Source organism: Cebus imitator, unplaced genomic scaffold (assembly GCF_001604975.1).
Source record: "Cebus imitator isolate Cc_AM_T3 unplaced genomic scaffold, Cebus_imitator-1.0 Scaffold435, whole genome shotgun sequence".
Taxonomy (NCBI): Eukaryota; Metazoa; Chordata; class Mammalia; order Primates; family Cebidae; genus Cebus; species Cebus imitator.
The window spans coordinates 1,062,000-1,072,060 of NW_016107750.1; the positions used below are offsets into that span (position 1 = coordinate 1,062,000).

At 53.9% G+C, this 10,061-nt stretch overlaps 1 protein-coding gene across 1 annotated transcript in view; it reads right to left on the reverse strand.

Moving 5' to 3' along the window:
- The window catches only part of CSDC2 (cold shock domain containing C2), an 18,922-nt gene extending 12,253 nt beyond the window's left edge, over positions 1-6,669 (reverse strand). Inside the window, exon 1 of the mRNA XM_017510339.2 lies at positions 6,460-6,669. The gene's annotated coding sequence lies outside the window, so the exon portion shown is untranslated. The remainder of the gene's footprint in view (positions 1-6,459) is intronic.
- Between the last annotated feature and the right edge of the window lie 3,392 nt (positions 6,670-10,061).

A 10,061-nucleotide genomic window follows, 5' to 3' on the forward strand; every position in this document is an offset into this window, starting at 1 on the left:
AAAAAAAAAAAAAAAAAAAATCCTCCTCCAGCCAGCAAGGTGGCTCATGCCTACAATCCCGGCACTTTGGGGGACCCAGGCGGGAGGGTCATGTAAGCCTAGGAGCTCTAGACCAGCTGGGGCAACATGGTGAAACCTCATGTCTATAAAAAATACAAAAATTAGCTGGGCATGGTGGTGGTGCACCTGTAGTCCCAGCTACTTGGACGTCTGAGGCAGCAGGATCGTTTGAACCGGGGAGGTCGAGGCTGCAGTGAGCCGAGATTGTGCCTCTGCACTGCAGTCTGGGGGACAAAGTGAGACACTGTCTTAAAAAAAAAATTAGCTAGGTGTAGTGGTGCATGCCTGTGGTCCCAGCTACTCGGGAGGCTAAGGTGGGAGGATTGCTTGAGCCCAGGAGGTCGAGGCTGCAGTGAGTGGTGATCAAGCTACTGCCCTCCAGCCTGGGCAACAGAGCAAGACCCTGTCTAAAAAAAAAAAAACAACAAACAAAAAAAAAACAAGAATAGAGAGAGAGAGAGAGACTGTCCTCCAAGGGCTCTTTTGAGCATCAAATGAGAATGGAGATGGGATGTGAGAAGCACTGAGTAGAGGCTGGGTGCTGGGTGAGAGCCTGCTTCTCCCAGACAGGGCTGTGGAATTGGGTGTCAAGGGAAGAGGGAGTTGGGAAAGGAGAGCCCCACCATTAACTCTCATCGTCTCTTCTTCCCTAAGGATCTCCCACCCTTCACAGCTCTGAAGTCTCTTGTTTTATTTAATTCCTGCAACTGCTCTTCAAGCCTGGTGCTATTATGACTCCACTTTGCAGATAAGGAAACCGAGGCTCAAAGAGGTTAAATCACTCACTCAAGGCCACACACCACCTATCAAAGACTGAGCCAGAATTTGAATCAGCATGATCCGACTCTGGGGCCTTTGAATGGGAAGCCAGGAGTCCTGTGTCCAAGCCCTGCCTTGCTATTGACCTACTGTGTGACCTGGTACAGGGCCTTTCCCTCTCTGGGCCCTGCCAGGGCCTGGGCTTGGAGGACCTGCACAATGCCCAGCAACCCGGGAGACCAGAGAGAAGGGAACAGGGAGATATGGAGCAAGCCTCCAGTTCAGACCCCCCCTCTCCAGAGCATTGCTGCCAAAGAGGGCAAGTGAAAATGAGGCTTTCATTAGCTGAATGCCATGTACTGTGCAAAAGTCTTTACAGAAATTCTTTTTTTTTTTTTTTTGAGACGGAGTTTCACTCATGTTACCCAGGCTGGAGTGCAATGGCGCGATCTCGGCTCACCGCAACCTCCGTCTCCTGGGTTCAGGCAATTCTCCTGCCTCAGCCTCCTGAGTAGCTGGGATTACAGGCACGCGCCACCATGCCCAGCTAATTTTTTGTATTTTTTTTTTAGTAGAGACGGGGTTTCACCATGTTGACCAGGATGGTCTCGATCTCTTGACCTCGTGATCCACCTGCCTCGGGCTCCCAAAGTGCTGGGATTACAGGCTTGAGCCACCGCGCCCGGCCTACAGAAATTCTTTTCTACATTTCAGCCTCCCAGTTACCCTATAGAATTGAAATTACAATTTCTCCATTTTACAGATGAGGTAGCTGAGGCTCAGAGAGGGTGAGTGACTTGCCCAAAGTTACGCGGTGGGTGACAGAGCTCCAGGTCTGTCTAACAGTAAACATGTGCTCTTCCTGTGAAGATAAATTCTGTTCCTGGTTCAGCCAAGATGAGGCTGGAGTTTTTCCAAAAGAACTTTCTCTGAGAAACTAAATGGGAAAATAAACTCCCCCAGGAGCAGAGAAACTGATATGTTTCTAGAACATTTGTTTCCACTCAAACAGAGCTAAAGGCCAGCTCCAGGGGGATTTTGTGTGTCCTTCTGGGGCCATCTCCTGCCAGGAATAATGCCCTTCAGAACCAGCAGTCAGGTAAGAGGGCAGCCTGGGACCCAGACTGCCTGAGTTTAAATCCTGTCTCCACTGCAACCCAGCTTTGTGACCCTCCCTTCCTCCCCTCCTCACCCCCCTCCCCGAGACAGAGCCTGGCTCTGTTGCCCAGGCTGGAGTGCAGTGCTGCTATCTGGGCTCACTGCAATCTGCCTCCTGGGTTCCGGTGATTCTCCTGCCTCAGCCTCCCAAGTAGCTGAGATTACAGGCGCCTCCTACCACACTTAACTAGTGTGTGTGTGTGTGTGTGTGTGTGTGTGTGTGTGTGTGTGTGTTTTAGAAGAGATGAGGTTTTACCATGTTGGCCAGGGTGGTCTTGAACTCCTGACCACAGGTGATCCACCCGCCTTGGCCTCCCAAAGTACTGAGATTACAGGCGTGAGCCACTGCACCCGGCCAGCCCTCCCATTTTGTGCCTCAGTTTCCTCGTCTGTCAAATGGGGCTCATCGTAACATCCTATCCAAGTTGGGAGGAATCACAGAGCTGCATCAAGGGTCCCCCTGTGAATGTGCATCTCCTTGCACCCCCGGCCCTGTGTTTGGGCTCTGAGCCAGACTCATCTTCATTTCCCTGCAGAAGGCCAGACCCCAACTGACTGACTCTGCAGACAAAGGGGCCCGGAGGTAAACAAACGTCAGACTGTTCAGAGATAACCTGAGGCTGGGTGCGTGTCATGGGGCACTCTGGGTGGTGACTCAGCCTTCTTGGCAGATGAACCATAGCCCATGCTGGGGCTCTGCTCCAATTCTCATCTCCCCCAAAAGAGTGGAGAATGGGGCAGGAAATGTTTGTCATGGTCCTCTCTCATTTTTTTTATTTTTTGAGACAGGGTCTCACTTTGTCCCCAAGCTAGAGTACAGTGGCAAGATCACGGCTCACGATCAGCCTCAGTCTCCGTAAGTGCTAAGATTACAGTGTGAGTCACTGTGCCTGGCCATGGTCCTTTTTTTTTTTTTTTTGAGACAGAGTCTTACTCTGTCACCCAGGTTGGAGTGCAGCGGCGCAATCTCAGCTCACTGCAACCTTCACCTTCTGGGTTCAAGTGATTCTGCTGCCTCAGCCTCCTGAGTAGCTGAAATTACAGGCACCTGCCACCACGCCCAGCTGATTTTTGTGTTTTTATTAGAGATGGGGTTTCACCATATTGGCCAGGCTGGTCTTGAACTTCTGACCTTGTGAGGCACTGCTTCGGTGTTGGGATTAAAGGTGTGAGCCACCTCGCCCATTTTTTTTTTTTTTTTGAGACTGAGTCTCACTCTGTCATCCAGGCTGGAGTGCAGTGGTGTGATCTCAGCTCACTGCAACCTCCATCTTCCAGGTTCAAGTGATTCTCCTGACACAGCCTCCCAAGTAGCTGGGATTACAGGTGCGTGCTACCACATCCAGCTAATTTTTGTATTTTTGGTAGAGACAGGGTTTTACCGTGTTGGCCAGGCTGGTCTTGAACTCTTTACCTCAGGTGATCCACCCCCTCTTGGCCTCCCACTGTGCTGGGGTTATAGACATAAGCCACCACGCCTGACCGTATGATCCTCTCTTGACCATGAGAATCTCTCTCAGTCTGGGCAGATCTGGGAAAGATAGCCTGCTAAGCCACCCAGTGCTGTGTGACCTGAGGCAGGCACCTGCCCCTCTCTGGGCCTCACCTTTCTTTTCAGCTATGTGCATCATCACTAGTACAGATGACTAATGAAGGTCAGGACAACTTCTCTGAGGTTTTCAAAACACACATGTAAATGAAATCAAACTGATTGCAGGCACCAGGACAACAAATGTGAGGGTGACAGCTGTCCTTAGTTCTTAATCGGCTGTGTCTGTTCCAGTGGAGGGAGTAGACACAGATGATTAAAACGAAGCCTGGGAAGTCCTGACATGAGCCTCAACCACCATCTAGTGATCTGATGATACTGACCATGAGCCAAGCCCTTTGCCCCATTTTTTCATTTTGATCTCACAAGAACCCCATGCAATAACTACCACTAGTACACCCATTCTTCTGAAGAGTAAACTGAGGCTCAGAGAGGTTGAGAGGCTCACTGAGCTCACACAGCAGGTCAGGTGCAGCATGTCTGCCCTCTGGAGATGTCTAGGGAGGTGAAGACCAGCCATTCCTTAAGGGCAGCACCCACCCTCCCCTGGAGAAGGAGGAGTGGGGTGTGGAATTCCTGGGGAGCCAGGACTCGGGCTTTTATTTCTGGCTTTGCGCTGACTCAGACCATGACCTTGGGTGAGTCACTTGCCAGCTCTGCTAAGCTTAAAAACAACTCCCCCAATAAAAATGTCCCAGCCCCAAGCCCCCATCACAGGGGAGCAGATGGGAAGGCTGGGTACGGTTGCTTAAAAATAGAAAGGACGGGAACACAAGGATGTCGATGGCAGGGCTTCCTGAACATCGGGGACTTATGTACAGTGGGCCCTAGGAGGGTGAGAAAACCAACTCAGGACCCCCGGGCAGGAGCTGACACTTCCCCGGCTCCTCCCCCTCCCCCAGCCTCCCAGATGCTCCTTAAAATACATCACTGCCTGAGCTGCTCTTGCAGCCTGAGGTGACCTGATTAAACCTGGTTCCTTCCCCTATGCAGCCTGTGTGCTTGCATCTGTGCCTGGGGGCGCTGCCCCAGCCAATACTTGAGCTTAATTATTTAAGAGACCCTATAGTCCTCCTCCCTGTCACATGCCCAGGCTGTCCTGGGGAACTGCTGTGGTTAAGGCCTTTGGGCTTCTTTGGCTTGGGTGGAGGAGGGAAGCCAGGATGGCACGGGGAGAGCCAAGTTCGCAAACCAGTCCCACCTCTGCTTGGCTGTGTGACCCTAGGCAAGTCACTTTCCCATTTTGAGACCCTAGAGAGAGGAATAGACTGGTCAAAGTCATGCATAGAACGTCTGAACTTGAACTCAAATCAGTGTGACCCCAAAGGATATGAACTCCCTACTACTCTTAGTCTCCCATTTTGCTGCTGAGCATGGACAAAGGTCTGAACTGCCCAAGCCCCATTCCTACAAGGCTCTGGGTCCTGGCTGCCCTGGTTGTGACAGCGGACATGACCGGCTCAGCCAGTATCAGAGCTCAGCCAGGCCCTGAGCGCCCTCTGCTGGGTACTGCCCTGGGGGCACTACTACAGACTGGCTGGCAGGTGTCCCTTCCCCACCAGCCATCTGAGAGTGTCCCCAAGTCCCCCTCAGGGAATCCCCCTGCGCTTCCATGAACATTGCCTAGCCATCTCTCTCCAAGCCTGGGAGAGCCCTCTGTGGGCAAAACTGTTTTCTGGCCTTTCCCAAGCCACCAGGCAGGCAGTTCCTATCTTTTTTTTTTTTTTTTTTGAAGAGGGTGAGGATGGGTCAAGATAGGCAGATAAGGAAAACAGACATTTTTGGAGAAGACTTCAAGGAAATGGGACGGGGTGGGGTAAAGCTGGGAGGAGGAAACATTCAGAATTTGGAGGGCCCAGAGGACTCTGGGATGGAGTCAGGTTTGGGAAACCAGTTCTCCATCCCCCAGAAAGCTGGAGACGCCCTTTCCCAGGGAGAGGCCCCTGCCAGATCACAGCCAGGCGGTGGGATGCCCGGCTCTCAGAGAGGTTGCCCACCCCCTGCCGGCCATACTTCCTCGTCCCCTCCCCCAGCCTCAGTGGATGCAGCAGTTCACACTCTGTATTTATTATTGTCCTCACTCTGTGTCCCCCTCCCCTCTCTCTGGGAAGAGCCTGCAGGCTGGCAGCTTGGCAGGAGCCTGCTGTCTCCTTGTGGGTGCCAGTGTCGCCCCTTATCTCCGCCTGGACTCCCTGTGCCAGGGTCAGGCCACTCAGGGGCTTGGCACCAGCCAAGGCCACCCTAAGTCCCTGTATCCCACAACAGGGGTGTCCTAGCAGGCCCTGGCTTATCACCCCTGCCCTCCGGGGGCTGCACCCTGGCAAGGGTGAAGGTCAGAGCAGACCAGCAGGCAGGCAAGAAGCAAGGGCTCGGGGTGGGGTGGTTCCCCGGGAAGAGAATAACCACACGGAGCCACCTCTCCAAGCCAACTAACACAATTATCCCCATCACACTGGGGAAAAAATCGAGTCAGGATAAGACAGATGCTCCAGGTCCAACTGTCTGCCTGCCCCAGCCAGTCCCTTCCCAGCCCCAGCCCCACATTCCAGGGGAAAGACCAGCGACCCTCCCTGCTGCACTCTGCTTTCAGCAGCTGGAAACGGCACTAGGATTTCTCCGGTCAAGGCGGTCCTCTCTCCCCTGCTTCCCAGACAGGAGGCTGCGGCTTGGCAGGTATCTGCTGCTCTCTGCTTCCTGAGCCAGATGCAGGTCCCAGACACAGACAGACACACTCCCACGGGAGCCACACAGCCTCACCTCGTTTGGGGGTCACGGGGAGAGGAGGGAGGGAGAGACAGGTGGGATCCAGCACTCTATCTGTAAGCTGAACTGGGCTGATCCAGCCCCCACCTTCACGTCGTACCTCTCTCCTTCGGCCTGGCCAAAGCCACAGTTTCTAGCACAGTGTTCTCAGCCCCCATCCAGCCCCTCACCTCTCCTGGGCAGCCGGGGTCCAGGCACTGCCTCCTCCTCCTCGCTCTGCCTCCCTTTGGCGCGTGGAGCTGGCGGGCAAGGGATGGGTCTGGAAGATTGTGTGTGCGTTTGTGTGTGTGTGTGTGTGTGTGTGTGTGTGTGTGCGCGCTCTCGCTCTGGCGGGCGGTACCTCAGCCCCTCACTCACTCACACGCCTTCCAGCTGACGTCAGGGAGAGCAAGAGGGAGGGACTGGGATGCGAATTTGTACTCCCTGCTTAAAGGGACCGGGCTCTGTGGCTTCTGGCCTAGACACCACTTCCTGAGTCAGGCACCGCCAGGTGAGAGGCTCAGCTGCGTCTCTTGGGGGCCCTAAAGCTTCCTTTTTTGGAAAGTGGCTTTTATGGCTGGGCCACGGTATAATTTGCCCTGCCCAGTGAGGGCAGCTGCTGAGGAATGCAGGGGAGGAAGAACCTGGGACAGCGCCACGTTCCTGGTAATTAGAGAGCAAGTGGGGGGTGGTGAGTGTGAGTGTGAGTGAATGCACACTGGGGGGCCCCTTGGGGTGGGTGGGGGTGGTTGGGGGTGAGTCTGGGAGAATAGAGGTCAGGGCCAAGAGGAGCCCCCCCCGAGGGGGGGCTCAAGACAAGCCAGGTTCCCAGGGACACCCAGAGACTCATCTCCCCTCCGGACGCTCAGTGGTCCTGTCCTCTGCTAGTACAGACACTGATGGCACTCAGGTCTGTCCCCTCAACGGCCTCTGAGATGCTGGAGATGAGTCACATGTGCTCATCTCTATTTGCCACTTGTAATATTTCCATGAAATTGAATTGAGGAGGACCCTAAGAGAGAGATGGCTTGAAGGTGCACAGGTGGACACCCCTTAGCCTGGGAGGCTCTGAATAGAGTGGACTGATTGAATCCAGGTGCCCAGCCCGTTCCCCTCCGCACGCCCCGGCTTTGAAGTGCTCTGCACTGTCAAGCTGTGTGACCTTGGGCCAGCCCCTGAGGGCCTTTGGAGGTTGAGTATGTGATGTCCCTAAACCCAGGGCTGGCTGGAGGAGTTTTCCACAAAGGAGCTTCTCTTCCTTTCAGTTCCTTCTCAGCCTTGGCTTGGACAGAAGGCAGGCTTCCCCTGGTATCTCCTGGTACTACTGAGGCAGGCTGGTATTTTCAAAAGGAGTCTAATTAAAATAAAAAGCAGGTGGGAGTTAAAAGGGAAACCATGAAGCAAAGTATAAGTAACTCGTACACATAGCTAAGATGCCACGGGGGCTTGCCCTCATTTAAACCTCACAACAATTTATCAATTTATTTTTGTCGTCCTTCCTTTGCTGGTGAAGAAATAGGGGCTCAGAGAGGAGGAAGGACTTGACTTGCCTGTGTTCTTTCTTTCTTTTTTTTTTTTGAGACAGAGTCTCACTCCTCTGTCACCAGGCTGGAGTGCAGGGGTGCGATCTCAACTCACTACAACTTCTGCCTCCTGGGTTCAAGTGATTCTCCTGCCTCAGCCTCCCAAGTAGCGCGTGGTGACTACAGGCGTGCGCCACCATGGCCAGCTAATGTTTGTATTTTTAGTAGAGACAGAGTTTCACCATGTTGGCCAGGATGGTCTTGATCTCTTGACCTGTGATCCACCCGCCTCGGGCTCCCAAAGTGCTGGGAGTATGGCTCCCAAAGAGCCACTACGCCTGGCTGCCTATTTTCTTTCAACTGGCTAGAGGAGTACTGGAACCCGGGACCACCCAATGTCACTACACGCCCCTGCCCCTCCAGAACCTCTCCAGACAATCACAGCTCACTGCAGCTTCCAACTCCTGGGCTCAAATGATCCTCCTACCTCAGCCCCTTGAGTAGCTGGGACTACAGGTGTACACCACCATGCCTGGCTAATTTTTCCAAAAAAAAATTTTGTAGAGGTGGAGTCTCACTATGTTGTCCAGGCTAGTCTCAAACTCCTGGCCTCAAGCAATCCTCCTGCCTCAGCCTCCCAAAGTGCTGGGATTATATCCTCTCCTCTTCTTTGCCTTCCTCTCCTCCAGCAATAATAGCTTTCAAAGGGCTCTCACAGGCATCCCCTTGCCTGCTTCTTTTTTTTTGAGACAGAGGTTTGCTCTTGTTGCGCAGGCAACAATGGCTCAATCTCGGCTCACTGTAACCTCCGCCTCCCGGGTTCAAGCAATTCTTCTGCCTCAGCCTGCCAAGTAGCTGGGATTACAGGCATGTACCACCACACCCAGCTAATTTTGTATTTTTAGTAGAGATGAGGTCAGGCTGGTCTTGAACTCCTGACCTCAGGTGGTCTGCCCACCTTGGCCTCCCAAAATGCTGGGATTACAGGGACAAGCCACTGTGCCCGGCCTGACCCATGTTTTTCAAACACACCAACCTGCCCTCCTAGCAGAAGCACTGGAGCCATGGTGGACGCTGGCAGTTTTCCCTGGCCACTCTCACTGTCCTGTCCACTGGGAACTGCCTTGCTGTTGTCACGAATCACCTCTCCCCATTCTTGGTCTGTAGGACCTCTGGCCCAGGCCTGGCCAACCAGAGCTGGCATCAGGACTTAAGCTGGAATGTGGATGCCAGGCTGGCCCTTCTCCCAGGGGCCCCCAAGTTGGTTGAGTGATGGGTTACAAGCTGATTGGCCAGCAGAGGGGGAGTGGCCAGGCGGGCTTTTCTGCACTCCAGGTGACCAGAGGGGCTAGAGAGAAGACATCTAGAGGGAAGCAGCTCAGGAGGTTAGAAGGCCCTTAGCTGGTTTGGCTTGGGGTGGCGGTGGAACAGGAAGGAGGCAGTGTCAGGGGACATGAGGCAGGGCCCTGGAGGCTGAGGCTGGGCAGCTGTGGCTAAGGCCCTGACCCCTCCCTTCACGGCCAGTCTCCTTTCTCTTGGCCCCTCCGGTGGGCTGCTCAACAACATGTGCCCAGGGCTGGCAGGCAGCCAGAGAGCAGTGAATGGAGGAGGCTGGGCCGAGCATGAAGCAGCGTTATGATGATTCCTGAGCCGGTGATGAGAGGGCACAGCTGTTCATTCAGGAAAAGAGCAGCCGCGGCCCCACCCACCCACCCACCAGCAGCTGAGTAACAAAGAAATCGTCTGCTTGAGACCAGGGGCTCCGCCGTGGAGGCTATTTTTGTGAAAAGCTGAGAATTCAAAACTCATCTCCTCGAAAGCCTCCCTCGCCTTGTAGAAGCTGAAGAGGTGGGTTAGAGCCGAATAGCCCCTGTGACTGATTCCACCTGAATTACAATTCTCACTCCTGTTATCAATGGTCAGCCCACATGTGGCAGCCAGGCCTGGACCTACGTGGCATTGAATCCACATCCCTTTGACATACATACACCTCTAAGATGTTGGTGCCGTGTGACAAGATGATGAAGATGCTCAGGCACAGAGAGGTTAAGAAACTTGCCCAGGGCCGGGTGCGGTGGCTCAAGCCTGTAATCCCAGCACTTTGGGAGGCCGAGGCGGGTGGATCACGAGGTCAAGAGATCGAGACCATCCTGGTCCACATGGTGAAACCCCGTCTCTACTAAAAATACAAAAAATTAGCTGGGCATGGTGGTGCGTGCCTGTAATCCCAGCTACTCAGGAGGCTGAGGCAGGAGAATTGCCTGAACCCA